At 25.1% G+C, this 26121-nt stretch overlaps 1 protein-coding gene across 1 annotated transcript in view; it reads left to right on the top strand.

Moving 5' to 3' along the window:
• The window catches only part of LOC113551885 (somatostatin receptor type 5-like), a 190578-nt gene that overhangs the window by 131091 nt on the left and 33366 nt on the right, over nt 1-26121 (top strand). The gene's annotated exons all lie outside the window — the stretch shown is intronic.

The following is a 26121-nucleotide window of genomic DNA, read 5'->3' as shown; positions in this document are numbered from 1 at the left end:
GCTCGTAAACGAATACACACACAAAAGTTTTATAGATCTGTTCAATAGGATAAAAATCATGTATCGAAAGACCGTCTTTTAAATGATTCGTGTTAATTCGTTAAAACGCCATTAAGGCCGAAGCGTTTGTGTGTAATGGCACGAATCCAGAACGCGTCAACACGCACCCTTTCACCGCGGCTAGTTTCAAAGTTTTCCAGATTTGTTCTTCTCCAATGACTTTCAGTAATAATTTTAATCACGACGATTCTGAAACAACAATTGTAGTCTCGTTATACTGCAGCAGTTAAACATTGTAGTACAATCGAGCAAAAAAAAATAATTTCATCGTAATAATTGTAATTTACCAAATCCCAAAATTAAAAAAAAAAAAAATGTACAATTAATTTTAAGTTTAGTACTTACATAGTTGAATATAATTTTTCAAATACTGCTTAACGAATAAATAAACAAATAAATAATAATAAACATATTTATATAGACAAAAAAGTATAGCTTTTTCATTTTAAAGTTTTTATATTATAGTTAAATGACTTTATATTGTATATTAATTTAATACAATATTCAGAAATAGTTTATTTAATTCTACAATTAATAATAAAAAAAAAAAAAAAAACAAAATCGTGATATTAATTTGGTTTTAATTTTTAGTACTCAACACTTATTTAAAATTTAAAAAACCCAGTCACTTATGGCCAGTAAGGTAAAATGTATTTTGTTCCGCCTAATAATGTATATAAATTCCAAACATCTACTCTCCTCCTCCTAACAGTTAAAATTCCTTGTACAACGCTTGCAATTAATAGCATACTTATTTATTCAGTATAATTTATACAGAATATAATACGTAGAATAAAATATTATTTCTTATTAGAGTAATAAAATGTGAATAAAATCTCAATATTTTACAATTATTTTGCTAAATATTCATAATTTAGCAATACCAAAACCAAAAATTAAATTTGAACATAAATACATAATATTATTATAATGGTATACTACGTTAGAAAATTAAAAATAATATATTATAAAACATCTGTATACATTTGTTAAACTTCTTGTAATCGGCTATAAACTATGTATGATTTTCTTCTATCCAAATGTATTTCAACATGTGTTTTTTTAGTTCAAAAATAATTTATAGGTATCTAGTTAAAAACTAACGTGAGAAAGTAAAACTATTATAATTTTATTATATTAATATGTTGTAATATAAAATAAAATTAATAAATTGACCATAATAAAGAGTTTTACAAATTCAACTAATATACAATTGAGCATTACATTAATTTCAGATCATTTAAAAATTTAAAAAACGTACGATTTACCTTATGGTAAGTCAAGTATGACACCTTAAGCTTTGAAAAGCTTTTTATAATGCAATAAATTCATTTCTGTATGTTAAAGGTACATACACGCTAAAAAAACCATGTGAAAAATACCTTTTTATGTGTATAAATAAATCAATGAGATACTACAATTATTATAATGATATAAATTCATTATAATATCTCATTTGTATTAATACCACGGCAAGTTGTTTTAAAATATATGATTAACGTTCACACTGTTTTGTTTTTATAATACAATTTATTTAATTAAGTTTAAATAAAACTGTATTTAATTGATTAAAATATATGTTAAACTAAAAAAATAAGTTACATTGTCATGTTCAAAGACAAGATTTTTTAAAATTAAAAACGACTTTTGAATTGTACCGTGAAAAGTTATTGGCACGTTTTCTAAAATCCAATTTCGTTTCTAATTTGATCGTTTTTTCCCCTTGTACAAAGTGATCGCATTCGAATGTAATAATGTACAACAAATATAAAGTTTTCTGTATCTACAATAAGTATATGCTATTAATCTTCCTACTTTTTAATTTTTATATTGATAATCAATAAATTATCAGAATTAAGTAAGTACAATAAATATCACTTTACATTTAATTAACATTTTATTTTCGAGAAAATAATACAATTTATTAAATCCAAAGTAAACTTTGAACATTTTTTTTTTTATTAAAATAAATTTCCATTGACCAATATTTAATTTAAACCAAACAACATAGTTAATCAATTAAATACAATTTTATAGTATAAATATTAATATTTACTAGATTAGAATTCAATTTTAATAACATATTTTACACAGGTTGCAAAAATGTAGTACAATCCATGCTATATTTAAAAATTCATCGTTGACTATAATTTACAAGACAATTTATTATAGTAAAATCAATAAGAATATATTATTAAGAAAGGCTGTTTTTATCAAAAACATATACAATTCCTTTTATTTATTATTATATAATGATATTATGTTAGGAAATATCCAAACAAATATTAAAATATACCTACGAGATATAGTTTACAAAATGAATTTTTGTATTTGTATAAGTAATAATAACAGTATCAACCCATGTAATCAGCATATTATTTAAGAGCCAAATAATAATCAAATGTAATATTTTTCAATCTATACAGACTATAGTCTATAATACAAATTTTTATTAGACATAACAAGTTTTTTTTTAAGAATGTTATTCGTTATTACATTAAGAAAACCCTTTAAATTGATTTGCTTATATAATTTATGTTACGAATACAACATTCGCCACAAAGAAAAACTAATAACAATCGGATAATCACACTACCTGCTGTGACGAAAACGATATCAATAATGCAATATCTTTATCATCATAGGCGAAACCAAAGCCTTATGTCACAATGTAATCCACATATATTTTTATTGAAATAATTATCAAAATCGAATAATATCTTAAAATAAAAAAATTTTGACTTATTAATCGAATATCAGCAAGAACTACGTTAACATAATATTCTATAAGAATACAAGCGCTTAACTAACCTTTAGTATTTTTAAATTTTAAAAACTGGTTTTGTTTTCTCATAATATTATAATTATGGCAGCATCTGTAAAAATATTTTTAATAAAATACCTTTGAAAATAATATCCTTTTCTTTTTTTAATAAATAAATATTTTTTTATATACAGTCACTATAAAACAGTTTTTCAGAATTTACCAATAAAAATATCTAATTCACTTGCGTGAAAATATGGATTACCTACGTATGCAAATTCCCTCGATAGCACACAAAAAAAAAACATCATTCCATTGATGAATATGAATAATGTATAAGAAAAAAAAACATATTAAATCCGAATGTGTTTTAATTGTTCTTTAATGAATTTTAATATTCATAAAAAACCCCTTTACGGGATTTAAATACAGAATTTATTTACATTGAAATAATTGTTTTTGAAGTATGTTCAAATTTACAGCTACAGTAATAGTCGACTATCACGGTTTCATAATATTACATACTTACTAGTTATTATACTGAAATACGGTCAAAATGTTCATACATCCATAATGTATGATGACCTATACTCGATTACGCGCAAGTGTTATTAAAGAATAAAACGAGGTCGTGTTATCGTTAATGTTTCACATATTATGTATACTTTTGAATTTTGTTCAAAGTATAGAAGTACGTCGAATAGATACTTATAAAATACTGAGTTTTTTTGTTATACGATTATAGTTGAGTTCATGATAATAATATAATATGATCAAATTTGTTGCACACCAGTCGTATATCATATATTGTACTGCGGCAAGTCTTGCGTTGTAGCCTATAGGCTGAACGTAATAATAATAATAATAATAAGTCATATTTGCATTGCGTCCATACGAAAACGATGGAATCGCAATAATAATGTATACCTATAGATGATACAAATTAATTTTGACACGTCCGTGTGCCTACGCAATGAAGGCAATTACATTTAAACCATACACACAACTGTTATTGGAACACTACCTACTCGAGAAGATTAAATTATTAATATAAAATACGTCCTAGTGTGTGTCTACTGTTATAATATATAATAATAAATAGTTCGAATTTCGTAAAACCAATTATTGTATAATATTATGTAGTTTTAGTAGCAACGGTGTGTGCATATGCACACATATTATGTACGCCATAGTTTACAGAAAAGGTACTTAAATTACACTTTCGCCGTTTTCCGCGGGAACGTGTGGTTAAGGTGTACCATAATATGTCAAACAGTTTAAAATATTCAACAACTTCGTTGTGTGGTCAGGTGCCGGGTGGTGTTATTAACGACTGGTGAAATCGTTTTACACCTAAACAGTATTATTTTATTTGATGAATAACAAGAAAACTGTGCACGAGGACAACCGAGGACGTTGGAACAGTGTACGAGCAGGTATCGATCTGTATCGTGGTAGGTTACACCGTTGTACCCGCTGCGGCACGCGCGTATTATTACGGTCCGGCGACAACGTTTTGACACTTTGGTATTGTGTTTTATATATTATACGAGTGTAGACTATGACTTATGGGCACGGATAACCGTCGAAATGGAATCTGTTAACGTCGGTGGCGGCGGCTTAATACCGCTAAGTACCGGCAAACAATATACACGCTGCAACACGCAGTTTATTTAATTGATTAAAAACGAACGATCGCCGCTTGCGATTCGACGATTCTACGACTGAAGATTTGTCACGTTTACGTTCGGTCGTTTATGTAATGTGTATTAATGTATTATATGTTTATGTATATGCGTGAGTATATATATATATATATAAGTGTAATATGTCAAAAAACAAAATTAATTACCAACCGATCTAATACGCTTTTAATTTTGTTCATTTATACCATAGGCGTTGTTACAGAAAGCTGCAGCTTACGTTATAAAATATATCGTACTGCCTACTCACAACACGATCATATTATACTGAAACGTATGTTTAAAATATTGGTACATAATAAACATGACATACAGAACATAGTCAGTTAGGTAGTATACATTCAACAGAAATGCTTTCTTTACTATTCTTTACTGCTAAATTTGACAACATTTAAAAAAAAAAGTTATCAATGTTATCATTGTAGGGACTATAATTAATACTTAAGTATTTGTGTTTTAATCTTCGTATAAACGTTTTCATTTAGATTGATATGAATATATTTTTATAGTTCAACTCGAAACGTTAAAACAGATTATATCTGACAACAAATAGTAACAAATTATTATTAACTAATAACTATTGAAAATAAATAGATAAAATATAAGTTAGATTCAAATGACGTATGGACCCTAGTCCATAATATATAATACCTATTCTATATCGCATGTAAAATCAATAAGTTTTAATGAAATTTAGTAAATAATATAACTTTACTGTTCCACATGAGAAATTCGACTTAAATCATCGTAGTCCAGAACATCCCATTGTTATCTGAAAAATAAAATCTATAGTTCCTATAATATATGGCTAGCTATTGTTATTTATCATAATTCAAATAAATATCTAGTAAGATAATTCACTTTAAAAGCAATAATTTGTTGTGGGCATTTTAAGGTATTAAGGTAGGTATTTAATATATTTATAATACTTTTTTTCGATGGTTTATTTTTTAACTTATATTATATATTTCATGATTTTTTTTCTATGTAAAATTTAAAAACAAAACAATAGAAGGGATCAAAAATATAACATTATTTTTATTGGGACAAAAGGTTGTAACAATGTGTGCCCCTGTAAACCAAAACGTGTCATTGGGCTTTCATAATTTATGATATTTATGTAAATAATGCATTACTATCAACAAACCTACTGAACTTTTCAAGTGTGTCGCTAAGTACTCAATAAATATAATACCATTACGTTATTATTATTACACATAAAATTAATGGATTTTTTTAAAACAAACTAATGAAATAGGTACATAAGTAAAGAGTCTACAACAATTTGTTCAGATTTTTTTGTGCCAGCCCCGTCAATAATTAAAATAAAGTTTAAGATAATACCATTATACTTATACAAAAATAATTGTGTAAAAAATATATAAACCAACAAAATTATTCCATAATACAAAAAAATTGAAATTAAGTTAATAATAGTTTTCAAAATATGTCTTACATGTTTCATTGCTATTCACCTTATACAATATATTATTATTATTTTTTTTTTAATTTAACATTTCAGACCTTAAGACATCTATTAAAATGTATTATTCTTGCCATAAAGAACCATATTCTCTTAATAGACTTTTTATATTTTTTTTCTTAATAGTTAGTATAAATGTACACATATATATATATAAATAAGTACCATTATATTAATACGTACACCTTTATATTATATCTTCATGTATTCGTAAGAAAACTCCAGTTTTGTATGTTTGTAAGATAAAGACAATACATGCAGGATAGCGCGTTCTCTTAATAGAACCATAATATGTTCACAATTTCGTTAAGAATTTAGCGTTTTTATTTTAATTGTATATCATTGGTTATTCATTGTGATTTTTTTAACCAACTAAAAATATTGAAAATTTAATTTTACTAACACGATTTGTGTACACATTTATTACAATATATAACCAATTCTACTAAAATTAAGAACCTAAAATTAAAATTTCAAACATAAAACTCATAATAACTATTATTTATTATTATCAGTCTCAAATATTATTTACATAAAATACCTATTGCTAACGTCAGTATTTTTAATAAACATTATTTATATTAATATTTTAAATTAAATTTAAAGTAGATATTGCTTTTTTAATGAGACATAAAAAAAAAGAAAAAATTATAATAATAATAACACTATAGAGTATAGATAGATAAAAACAATACTATAGTGATTCTATATTTAATATTAATTAATTTAAACTTAAAGCTATTATTATAGACTCGTAAACTTAAATTTTAAATTTTAAACTTTATAATTATTATTATTCACCTAAATTGTGATACACGTCATATTTTATTATCTAAACGTAGAAGATTGTGATTTACAAACTTAACTTACATACATGTAAAGGTGAATCATAAATCGCAATGATATTTAAGTAGAAACGTAGTAAATAATGTTGTACGTTTTGGTTGTCCTAACTATTGTGATTTGTAATATCCTATTCATTTCCAAATAGGAAAAGGTATTTGTTACAAAATCTTAAAATTATCTACAAGTATTATATTAGTTAACTTGCTGATTTATATGTTATTTATGCGACTCGTTACGTTTAAATATATACATACAATTATAGTTTTATACATTTATAATTCAAAGGAACAATTTTTTTTTTATATTTATTTGTACACTAAGAAATTTGATAATTTTATATTCGTTTAATAATATAATACAAATTTCATTATTTTCACTATTAAACCATCATACAGATATAAAAGCCTAATTGTTTTACAAAAATAATTAATATTTATCACATTTGTAACTATTAATTTTTTAAATAAACATTCTAATAATTCATTTTAGTAATTTATTTACATAATTTTAATTTTTAAATTAATAACAGTATTGCGTATAGTATAAAAATATTAGTTACAATTCACAAATACCATTAAATATAATTTGCAATTAATGTTATAATAGGTATTCATTAATATAATTTAGATGCCAAATGTGTTTTAAATATTAAAAGTAAATAAAAAAAAAAAAAGGTAGTATTCTTCAATAACATTATGTTATTTATTGCGCGGCATTTCACGCAAAAATTGATTGGTGTTAAAATATGTTCAATGAGCATCCATAACCGAAAATTTTGAGCATTTATAATAAAATATTTGAAGTTGTTCAACAATAGTGTCAGAAAATCATTCCGATTTTAGGCTATAGCCGATATAATATTTACACACTTCACGAGTACTTATAGACGCGAAGGAAAATTGTAAAGCTGAACAAGAGCTCTTCACACATCGACAAGAGGCACATTCAATGCTTCAAACATCTTTTACAAATACTTATTTGTGATCGCACATTTGACAAAATAATAGTATTATTTTTTTGTTACTTTTTTAAGAAAAATACATACCTTTATGTACAACATTATGTTTAACCATGTTGTATATATAAAATATGTTAACTTATTTATATTTAGAAAATAATTCATTGAAAATGGCGCAATATCGTTTAAAATATATAACAACATTTTTATTCGTAAAAACGATCGTCAGATAAAAAAAACATGAGCATTTACTATAAAAATATAACTTTTATCATTCGCGTATCTAATATTTTTATTAGTTACATCAAATTTATATTAAACATGACGAAAAAAACTATTGTATTCATCACAATATACATTTGTTTATACTATAAAAAGAGCACTGACCGCGGCAATCGCAATGCAACTATAAAATAACTGTCTGGATGACTTATTGCTATCAGATTGAATTACCTATCTAACAATCAATCTGTGCGTATAAATGTATATTTTATCATAGGCGACTCATAACGTGTTTTAATGGATCGAACCGAAAATAGGTCAATATTTTTTTAACGATTTTAATTTGGTGTATAAAAATAATAACAATGATTTAAAATCTGTTTGAAAATGCACGTTAAAACATGATATTTCCACGTTAGTTTAAACAAAAATAACAGAAAATACCAATATTTTCAAAAATTATTCAATTATAATTGTAAACGATGGGCGTGTAAATAAAACGCATCCACTGCAAGTCCTTGTTATGAAAATATCAGACGACCTGTACGCTATATACCAATGATTATTATACTCATTATTTGGGTAATTATAAATAATATACTTATACACACGAGTATCATGACGAATACACGGATACATACTTACTCGTTATGATACAACAGAACATTTTGTAACATACCAGAAAAATTTCTAAAATATACAATCATCGACGCTTTTTACTTTACGCAATTCTAGAATTAAAAACGTGCAGTAGAACAATCGATTTTACAGCATACAGTTCCTAATACCTATAGGCACCTACCATTGATACCATTACTTTTTTTTTCATAGATCCTTCACCGTAATGTATAATATTATGTACGCATCGTGGAATTCATGAGAACGAGACGTGACACCATACAAGTTATTTGTCTGATGTCTGTTAAAAATCTATTTAACTCTATTTACACGGCGATGTTTAAGGTATTCGTTGACAATGTTTTTACTTTTTAGTAGCTAGTGCACAAGACAACAATGATAATCGTAATATCAATAATGGTCGTTGGACGCGGAGAAGTGGCATGTGTACCTTATTATACGATCTACGTGTATGAGTTAGTACTAGTAGTGCGTACTTACTCGAATCGTGATAATTGTGACGGGAGACGGAATGGCGTAACGAAACGGTCTGGCAATTGTTTCGATCGTCACAGACATCCAACGGAAGTGCGTAATAGGTTTATATAATAATATAATATATCATTATATCAATAACTTACGGAACGACGAGTAATTCCGCTAATACCATTATAATATCTGTGTTACTAGTATTATAATAGAATGAAGAATCTTCGATTGTATCAAATAATACAATCGTTAGTAATTAGTCATCTCGGGTTAGAGTAATAATAATAATAATAACCCATTGTAGTTTACATTTTATGAAAATTATATGATATCTTCGTTACATCAATCATTGATTTAGTAAAATTTCAACTAAATGTATGGTGATATGCATACTATACCAATCTGCATAGATCGTACGAAATTATATCAGTTGAAATTGTAGGTAGATATTGAAAGTATTCAATACTTATACCTAATATTGTAGGAAATCTTTCAAAAGCTATAAATACCATAACGCATAATTGAGTAAGCTACCTATATCGCATTGTTCAAACGTTCTTCCCAGAAAAGGAATACAATAAAACGAAACACATTCAAAATAATAGTATTGTACAACATTAAAACATACAGTGTATATTATACGTGACAGCGTAATGAAAAGTTCTTAATATTTAATAGTAATACTACATGAGACGTATAATAAGCTATCTTGTTCAATTATTCTGGTCTATATTAAGCTCGGCGCACTATAAATGTTTTTACCTTCTATATGCCTGAGTTAATAGATTTACGCTACACATGAATATAAGTTCATTGACCTCTGTTTCCTTTAAAATAGATTGTCAATTTATGTTTAACAAATATAGCAAGTTTAATTTTTTTAATTATACTTAAAGGAAAATAGCCAAACTAGTTTTCTGTCACATTGGGGATAAGCACCCCAAGTGTTTATACTTATATAATATGTAAAATGTGTGTGGTATTAAACAATTTAGAATTAAAAATTAAATATAAAAGAACAAGTAACATTATTAATAATAAATAACGCTGTCAGAGGTATGCATACGTATAATAATATATATTATAATATAAAATAATAAACTATTTAAAAATGTTAATTTTTTAGGAAATGTTGCGTTACACATTTACATTCTGTTGTGTAATTTACACGCACGTATTTTTATAGCAACACAAACAATTTGGTTAATATATCTAAAATTTAAACAACTTTAAAGGTCAAATATTGTAATAAAATTCATGTTTATTTTAGTTTAACTTAATAAAATATTAAACAACTTAAATGTTGATTATTAAAGCAATTATTTGCCATTTTATTTACTAAAAGAAATGTACATAATTATGAATGAAATGATTACTTAGATAATCGAAAATATTAAAAAATGAGAATACATTTTTCTCATTATAGAACGAGTAAGCTGGAGAATCTCAAACGACACTTTTTGCCTCAATACACATAAAGGCGAAGAGCTTAGATGAAATATATGTAGAACAGAGTAATGGTGTCGTTTTATCATTAAACCCGACACCTGGTCTTTAATGGAGTACCACTGCTAGCGACAACGACCCAAAAAAAAAAAAAAAACAATCTTCTTTGAACACATGACTCTCTAAACAGAAAATTATAGATCAGCACATTTCCTATAGAAAAAATTAGATGAATACAATGACCACACTAAACATAAATAATTACATTAATATATCAATATATCACGTCCTTAAATTTAAAATATAAGATAAAATATATTTTAGGTATAAAATAATAATTTTAATATTTATTACAAGTTATTAATTGTTTATTATTGCTTAGATTATAAAGTAAAATTAAAAAAAAACTTTATTCATATTTATGTATACTTGACAAAGTCAGCTTACGTTTTATAGATTAATGAATGAGGTCATGCCATCTCATATGAATACAAACATAAAGAACTACATTCAATAATATAGTCACATTAATATGATGATTAAACTTTTTGGGTTATATAATTAAATTATATATAAATTTAATATTTATATTCATAATTAGTTAAAATCCTTCTTATAAAATTATATTATTATTATTATTATATGTATAATGGAGCTACTATATAAACATAATAATATAATGTTAAATTATATTCAATATTACTTATTTATTCATTAAAAATTTAGATCGACATTATAATTGCCATGACTAAATAATCTAATTATTTAGTCATGGCAATTATAACAAAAGGTTTAATCTATAAAATTTGTACTATGTTAAGAGTTTGTTTAAAGCATTAATATAACATTAAGTACAATAATAATGTACAACAGACGGTATATTAATTGCATTAAAAATGAATAATTTAATGAGAAAATAATGCATTTAAAACGGTTTTTAATAAAATAACTATTTTCATAATAATATTTTTAACGGGTTTCGCAATATTTTTAAGTAATAACTTACTATAAAATTAGTATAAATAATATATACTACGTTAAATATAAATATTAATAAATATTAATGAAATGGATCAAACTTTAAGAAATGTGTCTCTTTTTAAAAGTTAGATATGTAATATATTCATAAGACGAATTTAATGAAATTAAAATATAAACAATACGTTTTAGCATAAAATGCATTACTCTAGACTAATATTATAGAGACAGGAGACAGTTCATAAAAAACAACGTTTACGACCGTAAGTTAAAAAGTAGGTATCTGCATATTTTATAGCTCATTTACATTAATCAAACTATAACGCACGCGCGCCCAGGTCCAAAATCCGCAAAAATTGCTTCCTACTTAAAACCGATTTATATTTCTTATATTACTCTGCTGATCGTCGTACAACCCGCCACGAGTTATAACCGGAATTGTATGGTACAGGCGAAATTTTCCATTTCACGTCGTCGGTTCCGCAGACAATAATCCATACTTAATTAATATGAAATACAATTCATTTTTTTTTCAACTAGGGAAAAACAAAACAGGTTTTCAGTTCCACACGTACGGATTTCGAAACTAAATAAAATTAAAAAACAAAAATAAAAAAGAACTCGGGAATACACACGTATACAAAAATACCACAGGTGTATATATAGTTTTTCCCAGTCCGATTCAGTCACGTAGAAAGTGGAACGAATAATATTCATTCACGATAGGGTCGCAGACTTTTTCGCTACCTATATGAGTTTTTTTTACATGTTTTAGCTTCTCTTATATGTGTGTGTGTGTGTGTGCGTGTGTACATTTATAATACATGAACATGTTTTTTGCATGGCGCGGGCGGTTAGTCACGTACGAAACGGGAAGTGCGTAAAAATGTTTGTTGGATGTTTGGGTCACATATGCACAAGTTAATATACTGGCGCCCCGCGAAACGCCATCAACTCACTCCCCACCGCACATATTGTGGCCACAGGCCTAAACTGGGAAGATTTCGTTTTCATTAGCACACTAGGTGAGTGTATACTCACGTCTTTAACGTGGGCACGAATTATCGAACAACAGAAAAAAATACTATACCTATACATGCAATATATTATTACACATAGGTACATAATGCACATATATTATTAAAGCTGTTTTATATACTAGATGGAAAAGATTAAGGTCAATCGATTTTTGAGCGTTTTTGAATTATAATAAATAATAAACAATTTATCGTGACATATACGTCGTATATGTCACGAATGCTGTACAACATTTTGCCACAAAAAATGCAGATAATTTTTAGTATTTTTTTTTTTCGTAACGAAATCAACCTGTTAAAACACTTAATGATTATTTAATAAATAAAAAAAGGCATATTTTTAGTAATCATTTTTTCATATTTTATGTTTAACGATCCACGATATACGTTTGTTTAGATACACACACACACACATAAATATACGTATATTGTATATACATTTTATGCTTAAACAAAAATAAAAACTTACAGGTTTTCCTTTAGAGCTACAATATAAAAACATTTAAGGCTACAACTATCAGTATTACTAAAAATAATTTAGATAGTCACGAGAAAAGACTAAATGTTGTTTTTCTTAGTGATTATATAATTTATCAATACATAGACGTATTTTAAACAATTTTTAAACAAACAAAAATAAAACTGATTGGTATTTGATTATAATAACATGACCAAAACACATATTTAATAGGTACCTAGCTATTATGTAAATCAGAATGCATTAATAATAAACCCAAGACTAATAATTGATTATAATACCTATTCTTATATCGTATATATTACCTATGTGTAAATTTGTATATTTTAATTATAAACTTCAATCTTAAATACTTTGAAATATATTGCAACTTACAACTATTTTCATGATAATAAACCTAGTTAATTTTATTGTACAAGATCTTAAAATATAACGTCTTCGATCGTATGACCTAAATCGGGTATTTACATCCGTAAATATTTTCTGATTTAAAATTGTATTGTACTAAAATAAAAATAATTTTTCGCAATTTCTAAATAACAGAAAATAATACTGTGTATATCATCTCGTATCTTTGAACTTATTAAATTTTACCGCAGCTCGTTTCAATAATTTATTTTATCATAATACACATATTTCATTGGTTCCATAAATTATTAATTGCTTAAATGTGTGTGTATCGATTTTTCAACTCATTGATTTTTCACAAAGTCATTTTATTTCATTTCGTGTTTACTACCAAACTTTTCTGGCGAAAGAAAAGTTATATATGGTTGTTTCCTCTATAAATTCAACAAAACTTCCTACCAAGATGAGATCAAAAAAACTTTTTACGTCCGTTTTCTTTGATGACACCGTTCAGTTTCATCAACCCTCATTCGTTATACAATTCATAAATAATGAATTATTTTCGTTCGATTTCAACTATAAATGTGTTTCATTGTTTCAATAATATTACGATTTGAGTTTAGATAAAAATGATATTTTTCCAAATGTCTACATATAATATAATAATTTATCAGCTACACTACGTAATTGCATGCTTGTATATTTTATTTCATCATATGAATTCTTATAATTGAAAAAAATAATAATACAATAATATTTGTATGATATTTTTCATTTAAACATTTATATAAACAGTATTACTTTTTAATAAGTTAAAAATAATGCTTGAACAACAGCTGGGACAAATGTTTTTAAATTGAAAAACACTAATAACTTGTTAGTTTTTTTTTACTGATAACAGATAAATTCAGCTTTGGTAACTAAGCCATTAAAATTACTACATGTGAATAGCATTTTTTTTATATATATTTTTCGAGATACTTAGTTATATAAAATCTTCCAATACAATAAAAAAAATATATCACAATTTTGGTTTTTAAAAATTACAAAACTGTAAACTTAAAGTTTACTGGGTAGTTTGTATGTTTATACATCAAAATAAATAATAGATTGTAAAACATTTCTATTTAAAATATATTTTTATATAGTTAACTGTATTTGTGAATATTATCTTACTATAAGTGATGCTCCATAAATTAACTATAAATTATAACGTTTATATCGATCATTGATGTTAAAAGCTTGTTGAATTATGCATTAAGTTTATTCATCAAAAGGTCTAAATGGCTGAAACAAGTGAAATGCACGGTGTAGGATAATTTATTAACAACCTACTGAAAATGTTTACATTTATACATATAAAATACCATATTTGATTTAAGGCAACAACGGTTACTGAGTGTTCCATAAATTATGATTTAACGTTCTCTCTAGTGCGCAGCTATATTCAATGTGAATACTACAATCAATTACCTACTATAATACCAAATATTTTCAAGTTGTTGAATAAAACCGTACATTATACATAATTTTACTATGTGAACACTTCGTAAAAACACATCCAAATAATATTTGACGACAATAATTAGAATTAGTATTATTATAGTTATTATGTTGTTTCACTAATTATAAGTGCACAATAATTCACAGCTGCAGCTTTACTTTAGTTTAATGCGAAAGCAGAATACAATAAAAACGTCAACCAATATACCGAACAGGTGTTTTTATGTGTGTTGAGGGGTGGACAAGGTGTACATTAAAAACCAATAGATTGTTAATCTTGTATAAACAAAAAGTGCTAAGGGAAAAAAATTAATTTGGGTTGAAAAGTAAAGAAGTAAGAAACATCTTGGATTGTCGTGTCTCAGCAAATCCTACCGAAACGTTTCGCGTACCTACACGCCGGCGTGCATATACAAACAAAAAGGCTTTGCACAAATGCCTCCATATATCGTTTTCCGGTTTCTCGTGTAAGTCTTCGTTTGTCAAAAAAAAAAAAAAATACTGTCAGAATAAAAATCTCAAGATGGATTCCAAGGGTAAACTACCTACATAATATAACAATATGACATTTTTTTTAAAGAAATAAGTATAATATAATTTACAATTGCATTTATTAAGATACCATAGTATTCAAATCGAAATTTAAAAAAAACAACAAAGAGTAAACTTTAAAATAATTAGCAGTCATTCGAATGGAAAACTTGACCAGTGTGTATATCTCGGGAAAAGCTATTTTAATTAGAATGAGTTATACTCCATGAATATAATCTAATTAAAAAATGTTAATAAAATATATTAGGTATGATTTTAAAATGAATGTCATACTTAAGAAAACCCTGTTATAAAATAGCAATTAACTTTAAAAAAAATGCATGTATAACATGCCTCCTAGCTATTATTTTATAAACGATTTAAACATACGTACTATAAAAATAGTTCCAAAATGTTTTGAATATATTTCTTAGAAATATTAAGCATAATAATATTAAAAATTAAATATTATTAGAATTTTTACATTTAAATAATACTATTGCAGGAATGTTTTAATACATTTTTAAAATTAATATACACAATGGTCAAAAAAATATTTTAAGAATAATAAAATAACTTATTTGCATTTCGATGATAATCATTTATAAATAATATCTTGAAGACAATAATTATTTTTAAATTTCTCTAAAAATACCATAAAACTATATATTTTTATTAAAAATGAATACAAACTTGCATTAATACTAATAATATTTACTTAGACATATAGATTCTAATTACAACACTATTGTAAATTTACAAGCTTATAAAATAATTTAATTTACCTAAAAAAAATTATTAAAGATACATTTCAACTAAAGTGGTCTACAAACATATTACATATACTGTACACATTATACATAGGTGAATTTCACTTTTTATTTTTAGTAATTTTAGTCTAAGTTAAAAATATTTTAGGTACCACATAATTTGTGTGAAATTTTAACTTTTTCGAAATTTAAAATATAATTTGTTACATTAAAATGTGATTATTTTTTATATTATTGACGTTTTTAATCAAAAACTATTGTTGTAATAATAAAATATTTGCTTATACTAATATTCAATTTTCATAATTAAATTATTATATATTATATACATTATACAATATGTACAAATTCTAAATTCTAAAATGATGTTACTTTTGAAAGTAACTTATTTAAATATTCGACCATTAGTAAATAAGTGTGTGTGTGACAAATCGCGGTCATCAGTCATCACGACAAAAAAACGAACAGACGATGGGCACGAGATGAACCCAAAGTGGCAGGCAATGTGTTGTCCTGCAACGGGGCGGTCGAAGACGCATTAATCTTGTCAACACCTTCGGCTCTAGCCAAACCTGCACATACAACAACTACAACCATAAAATAAATATTAAACTTTTGACAGATATAATACACATACAACACTTAATGCATACCCAACCGATATCACACGATAATACTATTTGATTTCAACATCTATGGTCATCAGGATATATATATTTTTTTAAATTTGACGTAAAATAATAATAATTAACAATACTAGATACACCGATCGTCGAAAATACCACTATACCAGCATAGCTTTCACAATAACATTATAATGCGCTTATAATATAAATAATGCTTTTACTTTAAAACCTTTTGTTATTGAAAATGTTGAAATGCCGTAGTACGTACATTATATTTCCGTTTCTTTATATCCCCCCTTATCCTCTCAAAACGTTATTGCTGGAATATTTGGTTAGGTTCCGTTTTGTCAAGACATTCCATCATTGCAAAAAAATAAATATACAATAGAATATAAATGTTACCCTTAAAATATTATTACCTATTTCAAGCAATCAATTTCATTCAATTAAACATAAATAATAAATAAATTGTAATTTCAGTTTATCGTTAAGTCAATGTTATAAATACACACCATATTTTAACTTAACCTAAATAATATATTACATATACTATTCTGTTTTAATTTCTTCCATTTTACAACAAAAATATATCTTAAGTTAAGTGATTTATAATATGTACGTTAGTGTACTGTACTAGAAAATTGCACACAAATGCATTATGCATAATATAAAAACAATAACTATAACAATTAATTCAAAAGATATTGTATTATTATTTCAAATTACAACGGTAGTATAACTATCACATCTCACATTTAACAAAAGGTTAGTGTAGATAAAAATGCCATAATAGACCTTTAGTACGTGATATCAATAAAATTTTAAATGTTTGACTAATAAGAAAACTGGTCGTTATATTATATGTGATATACATACTCTATATATTATATACATATATATATATATATAGCAAAAAACTTATTGTTGTAGAATAATTCCGTTGACAACATACAACACAAAATATTATATTTGCTAAACTAGGTATATATGTTGCACATGTATAACAAAATCAGATAATATTTATTATTTTCATAATGTACCTATCACATATATTTCATGCCTATGTGGCTATGTCAAGTACAACAAAAAAAAAACTGCATGGCTGATGGTATAATGTAGATTATTGAAACTTTATACGTACAGTTTGCAAGTATTATTACAACATGCCCGAGTAATCTAGCTTTTAGATCTGAGTAAAAATTAACAATTGCGTGTTTTGTTTTAATTAATTTAGGAAGGTATATCATTTTTGCTGAAACTAACAACATTTTAATAATATCTTCGAAAAATCAATTTCCCTGAAGAACATAGTATTAAATACCTACTTTAAAATATTTAAATGGAATAAATAATTTTGTTTATTTTAAAAATGTCTTTAGTAATGTATGTAATTAAATTACATGGAATTTAAAAGAAATAAAATACCTTAACAAGTACAAATAAATTTTATTCATTAAGTTTTCACCTATATTATATTTATTTCTTATCATTTCTACTCAGTTTTCTCAATTGATTACAATTTTTATTAAACCAAAATAATTTACTCTCTCAATATTTTATCAGAAAATAGAATATGTACCTAATTAATATTCAAAATTAGTACTGAACAAATAAACTGAAACAATTCCCTATCACACACTAGTACTTAACAAATTATTTATTCTCTTTCTATTAATTTGGTTTACTTTTTCATAGTAACAACATAATTATAAGCGTTACTGAATTATCAAAGAATACTACAGTTAATCCTTTTAACTTCCAATATATTAATTCACTACTTACATCAGTTAACGTAAATTACATTTACCAATATTAAAATACATCAACGATGAATAATAAATTTTAGAATATTCAAAACAACAAAAAATACATCATTTTACAATCATGATTAAATAACACTGTTAAGTGTTTAGTAAACAGGAATTTTGTTTTTAATCAATTTATTATGTACACTTTAAATAAAACCATAATGTCTTAAGCTCTTGGTGTTTAAAAAAAGTCATTTTTATTTAAGAATTGTATTTAAATTAATATAAAAATTTGTAATCAAAATACAAATGTATTAATATGATAAAAAGGTGTATAATTTTTTTAAATAAATAATTTTTATTTTATTTTAACATTTTCTTATGATTAGTATTGTATTAAATTGTAAATTAGGTATTTTTTTTTTTCATAGAAATTTAAGCTACTTGACCCTACAACAGTTTTAACTTCTAAAGTTCTAACTTTTGAGTATAAATCTTAAAAACTATTTCCGACACAGCATTTTTATAATGGGTTAAAAATAGTTTAATATAGATACAATTTATTATTCTAATATATTTCATAATAAATGTTGATCATATCATTCTAATGCATTTAAATGTATATATTTATTTTATATTTTAATTCTGCAAAGATGGATTTAAAAATTATTTCCTGAGTTGTTAAAATTCGATTTGTATTTAAAATAATAAAATAATTATACAATAGGAGTATAAGATGGTTAGAGCAACAATATTAAATTGAAAAATATGACTTTTATGTAACTATTAATTTATATAATTAAACGTATGAGTGTGCATGTTCATATTATAGAGATATTTAAAATAAATGCAATATCATTAGGTATTATAACTTTTTCTATTCATTTTACGTTTAAATCTATTTTAACTTTAAATATTAATTAACAAAAGGTTATAAAAAAAATTGTAGTATGAATACTATTTAAAAAAATAAAATACAGTAAAACAACCGTTATATTATCAAAAAATATATTACATGGAAAATTGAACAATGCTGGACATGAACACAGATGTAAAAAATACCATAATGTACAAGATATACTATATTTCAAATCCGTAATAGATCATTGATTATGATTTAATCAAAATAAAAAATATATTACATTAATTTACAAGAGAAACATTAAAACCAATCTTATTGACATAAACTAACATCAGTTAATAATACTGATGAGTATAAACATCAGTTGCTACTCCAATTATAAGGGTCATTTCAGAAATAACAGATAAACATAACTCTATCTTTGTAACTAAGCACACTTGAGAATATTTTCCGTAAAAGAAAATTTTGAAAAATAAAAAAGATAAAAAATAAAACAGATCAATAATATTGAATATTAAATAACTAAAATGGCCAAGAAATATTACCGTTATTTGGACATTCTTTCAACTTTAAGACTAAGACTTTATTGGGCAACTTTAATTATTGTAAAGAACAGCAGCAATCATAAATGTTTTTTTTTTGCTCAGTACTCTCTTCCTGCTCAAGACGTCTAGTACAATTTTATGGTAATTCGACGATTACTATTGCGGCGTACCCCAGAAAATCCTTCTCTTATTTAGCATATTTGGCCGTAATGCGAATCCGATTTCCGAGCTTTCAGACCCCTTTGCTCCTCCACGCTGTTTTCTTCTATTGTGTTGTTAGCGCCATTCAATTTAGTATACGAACACTCGGTGCCGGTCGAGGACAAATGAAGACCATCAAATGCATGTACGCTATTTGGCAAGACTCTCCAACTTCAGTAATCCACTGCAGTCATCACGAAATTCGTAAAGACCTATACAGAGAGTATAATATTATTGTATGATCCGAACACCGGCGATGATATTATTATCCACCAACGGCTAAGACAATAATACTAATTTAATACTGTGATCGACTTTTAAACTATTGTAACTTCAAATTTTACACTTGTCACAGTTTTAAAACCAATAATAACACAAAGGCTATCATCTTCAATTTAACTTTGATTAGACATTATATCCTATGGGAGTTAAGAATGAAAAATAAAGATTATTCTGTCTTTACCCACATTTGACGATTAAATAACAATTAATGTTAACGAATAGAGAAGAAAATATATTAGATGAAAATTATTTGTCATGTTTTCATTTTTCAAAAACCTAATTTTATCAAAGAAATGTTTTCAAAATTTATCTTTTATAAATAATTCCTATTGTAATAATAACCTTTACAACCACATAAGATAATATAAATTAAAACAACATAAATATAAGTGGAGAATAATAATAAGCTGATTTTTATTTAACAGTTTACCTATAAGAAAACAAATTACTATATAAGATTATACAAGACAAATAAATTAACAATACTAAATTGAGTAGGAATATCATCATTTAATGTGAGTAATATCATATTGTTAAGTAATAAATCTAGAATGGTATTAAGTATAATTGATATTGTACTACACATATAACTAAAAATAACAAAAATATAATACATTGTATCATAAATTGTATCATCAATTGTAACATCAAAATTACATAAATAACACGAAACATGGGTACTTAAATAAAAAGATAATTTAAATTTAATAATTCACAAAAATACTAAACACACTAATAAAACAAATTAAACGTGAATCGAAAAAGTTACATTGTAATTAATCTCAAGAATACATTTCAAAATGAATTTCAAACCAATACATAATATAGTATAATGAAATAAATAAGAGATTCATTCAACTATGAATAAAACTCTAAAAGCCTCTATACAAAGTACAGCTCGAATGTATTATAAAAGAAACTGCAGGAATACTCAAAACAATTGAGTATATAAACGAACAAATAAAAGAAACTCCAGATTGCAATTAACTTTGCGACTTAAATAGTTTTTAATCAATTTTCGCAAATTCACAAACACACCAACTTACAGACATCGTTAAATAAATATTAAACATTGTTTTAGAAATCAAAAACTAAAATGTTTTATTCGTATTACGATGGATACCTATACTTTTTATTATAAAAAAAATAATAATGACAGATAATAAAGTTCTTGATATGATCACCAATAATCATGAAATGTCTACATAATATAATGAATACCAACATGGCAACATTAATGAAAAGGTAAACAATGATTTATAAAAACAAAAAATTAAATAGATAGCGTAAAAATGGTTTCAGAATTATTCAATTTATATAAAAGTATTTGATGAATACTAAAGAATTTATAATAAAACGTTTTAATTAAATAAAACATTACTATATTATTTTAAATAAGTAATAATTTGAAGTGTTTTAGTTAATACTATTAAATTTTTAGTGTTTAACAATAACTGTTCGTGCTTAATGATTGAGTACCACTAACATTCATCGTATTATTTTTAAAGATAATATTAACTTTAATTTAATTTAAAATGTTTTTGAAATTGTATTTGATACTATAAAATCAATAAATAAAATAATCAAAGAATATATATTTAAAATTATATATTGTAAACTATTTACAAAAACTTTAACTAATAAAATTACAAAATATAAAAACTAAATTATACTACTGTATTTATATTATGTAGTTCTAAAATATAAATTTTAAATTTTTTATTGAATTCTATTTTTCTAGGCACCTGTATGTCAACATTATATATTTTTATTGGTAGTTTTAACCAACTCAAATACAAATAACACCAATTATTTTTTACTTCAAAGTTAAGTTTTCATTTCTAATACATATTTAATCACAAAATCTTTATAATTTTAATTACAATTTTTTAATTATAATAATGTTATTATAATATAATTCAGACTTAAATCTAAATATATTACAATAATAAAACGTGTAATAATCTATTAAATAAACGTTTATTATACCTACTTTGAAAACAAATTTAATGAAATGTAAATTAGATGAATCTATGCAAAATAATTTTGGCTTTATAAAAAAAAATGTTATTTATTCCATTAGTTTCATTTAAATCTAATTTACTTATTACCTGTTCATAAATAATAATCACAACACTAAAAAGAAATATTAAAAAACAGTTCTAGTTTTTCTATAAATACATATTTTACTAACAACAATGTATCAAATGGATACTATTTATTACCTAAACACATTTTATATACTCTCAATTTACATAATATACTAAAATATCCGTGCATTTTATTTTATATTTTATTTACTACTATAATTCAGTAATTCAGAATATTTGTTTAAAAATATTAGATATGTATGACCTCGTTTTATAAAACCACCTACTTATTATTTCGATTTTATATTGCTGTGCAATTTTTTCTAGCTTTTAGAAGTCCAAACAATATTCCGTAATCAGACATGGCTAATAATTTAAACCATATTTTCTAGTCCATATCTACATATAATATACATATGTACCAAAATATAAATCATGAATGAATACATTTTACATACAAACTATAAAAATTATTTGCAACAAATTTAAGGTATTTAGGTCAACCGAAAATACTTGATTTGCAAAATATTATATGATAATGAAAAATATTTTAGAAATAGGTAAATATATTGTTCATATTAATTTAAAGTTTTTTCAGAAATATTAATGATAACTGAAATAGTTCAAAATATAAACAAACTAGTTAGTCGTAACATAAAAATGTTTTCAAATAATTTAAATCAAAATAGAAACAGTTTTTTTATCGTTTAACTATAAAGTGAGAATTGTATTTAGTTTTAAAAGTTTTATCATATTAAAACTATAAAAATAATATAAAATAGTTTAAAATAAAATCTATTTATCTTAAAATCCGAAAAGAACTGCCTATTCGACACGGAAAAGTTAAATATAAACAATTATACTCGATCCCAGCAGTATTTGCTGGATCACCGCAATAAAATGGAATACCACATTATATATATGTATAAGAATTTTATTTTTGTATAAGTACTGCTATTGATGCACTGTATATCGTATGAATAATTAAAAGATTTCACCAGCATAAAAAAAAATATATATATATATATTTATAGTTTTAATTTGTACGTCATAATAATAATATTATGTATTATACAACAAAATGAGTTTTCGATTGGTTTCGTAAAATTGACATAATAATATTGTCTATGAGTCTATGTATAACATTCCGATAATCTAGAAATATTACGTGTTTTACATATTGTATTCACCCATCGATTGTTATGAATTTACACGCATGTTCGACATTTAACGTGTAAAATTGTATGTTGGAACAAAAAAGAAATTTCCGATATATTATACGCGTTGTATATAGTCAGTGCGGTGATAATATTATACAAATCGATTAGAGAATGCAACCCGTGACCCGAACCGGACCACATTACAATAGGCAGTGATAATAAGATTCGTGCCAACCGATAAATAGATGCACGTTTTCTCGTCGACACACACATTTACTGTAGTATACTTTAGTATGATATGTACGTTTGTCTAACCTTGTAGTGGCGAAAACTGTGTATATATTATAACACTCTAATGTTACACGCAATATAATATAGGAAGTTACGACGGTTCCACTAGTCCAGAGACTGACACGAAAATAAGTACTTCAAACGCACCCGAACAGACGGCCAAATTGAAAATGTTCAATACGATTTTACATTAGACGTACAGGTCAAAACGGTTATTAGTAATGAAGTTACAGTACAGCCATCGTCGACTGCAAATGGTAATAATGGCCTTTTTCACGGTCTATCTGGACCGGAATCTCTACCGCATCTTGGCAGTTTAATTTCGAATTAAACCGCAAATACGATGTTTACAATATAGAACATCAAGTGGAAAATATAACGAGTTGTACGCACATTTGGCAATCACTTCGTGTTTTTACATCGTGTTAAGCAACGTCGGTAGGTCGGTCTATAATACGCAGAAAATTATCACTGATACAAGTAGATCAAACATATCTGTTTAACAATAGATTTAGACACACACGCACACATACATAATACTGCGCGCGTGAACGTTATTTTTAATAATATATACCTGAATGACAGCTACAGCTTAATAACATCAAAATGATCTAACTAATATGTAGGTACCAATTTATTTATTGTGCGGGTACACTCCGCATAATACTGACGATCGTAATAAAAATGAAAAATATGTATTTTATTTCAGGATAATAACTTTGGTCATATTAATCTGCAGTGCACGTGGTGGACTCTTTATTCCAGTCCATTCTCACTAACGCGTGTTCATTTTTCTCACGTTTCTTTCCGGAAACCACGCAATAATGCATAAAAGAAAGAACAACATTTATAAATAAAATAAAGAATAATCCAAAATATTACTTACCTACTTAAAGACATTGGTTTTGATAAGTGTTCATACGCTATGACATTCCATTTTTTTTTTTTTTTAGAATATGAGCGGAGCAATGAATGTTTTGGTTTTACAATTATTTATTGTTTTTATTTTTGTCTCATGACACTTTTGAAGCTTCTATATCCAATGTTGAGAGTGGTTTCAAGCTGCAAATTTGATGTATTAATATTACTTCAGAGGTCAAAAGTAAATTTCTAATATTATTTAACCACAAAAAAACAAAAAAAACAAAAGAAACGAAAGAAAACATGATTTCACAATTTTTACAGTAAAATATTAATTTTCTATCCCATTTGTCAAAATTTTAAATACATACAGTTAAAAAAATTATACATAAACCTTTATGTATAAAAATTTGAAATTATCTGGAAAATATTTTACTTAAGTACCTATATAAAATTAAAAAAGTATGCTATCATTTAAAAAAATATATATTACCAAAACCCTTAATACTTTTCGAGATGATGCGTGTTAAATGTTATGATAATTATACAATATACATAATATAAAAATATTTAAAAAACCATGTCATATTTTTATATATTTACATAAAATTAATTTTTAATGGTTAGTACATACTCAAAATCGATATTGTGTTCGTGCGTGTAAAAAAAGTATAAATTGAATTTCTGCGTGTCGCATAGATTATACTAGGTTGTGTTCTTGTTTATGTCATTATTGTACATAAAATTTAATATAGAATTCAGCAGTGTTTTCTCATCTAGCATTTTCTCGTTTAACATTAGGGAGTAAAGGCTAATGAACGAAAGGGATTTTCTTTTTTTTTTTTCGCTAATTTTAGTCTACACTCGTTTTGTATTGTGTATTATTTTATATAGTTACATATTATGCATGTTTAAGGTCCACCCATGTACAAAAGCACTCAAATAGGCAACGCCCAACCAATGTAAATTACACTACCTCTTCGCTCGGTTATGATTAATAGCATTAAATGTGAATAAGTTATACTCCACCTATTTCATTTAAAATATTTTTACGTGTACTGATCTCCCTATTTGTCAAAGATTATCCTGCTATTAATCAGGCATTTTCACCGTATTATTTATTCTAAGCTTGTATACCTAAACCTAATACAAATTATCTCTCTTATACAAGTGTATATACAGGTAATACATAAATCGACTATTCAAAACTCTTATTAACAT

Source organism: Rhopalosiphum maidis, chromosome 1, assembly GCF_003676215.2.
Source record: "Rhopalosiphum maidis isolate BTI-1 chromosome 1, ASM367621v3, whole genome shotgun sequence".
In the NCBI taxonomy this organism is placed as follows: Eukaryota; Metazoa; Arthropoda; class Insecta; order Hemiptera; family Aphididae; genus Rhopalosiphum; species Rhopalosiphum maidis.
The sequence above is the reverse complement of the archived record's forward strand: the minus strand, read 5'-3'. Positions and strand labels throughout refer to the sequence as shown.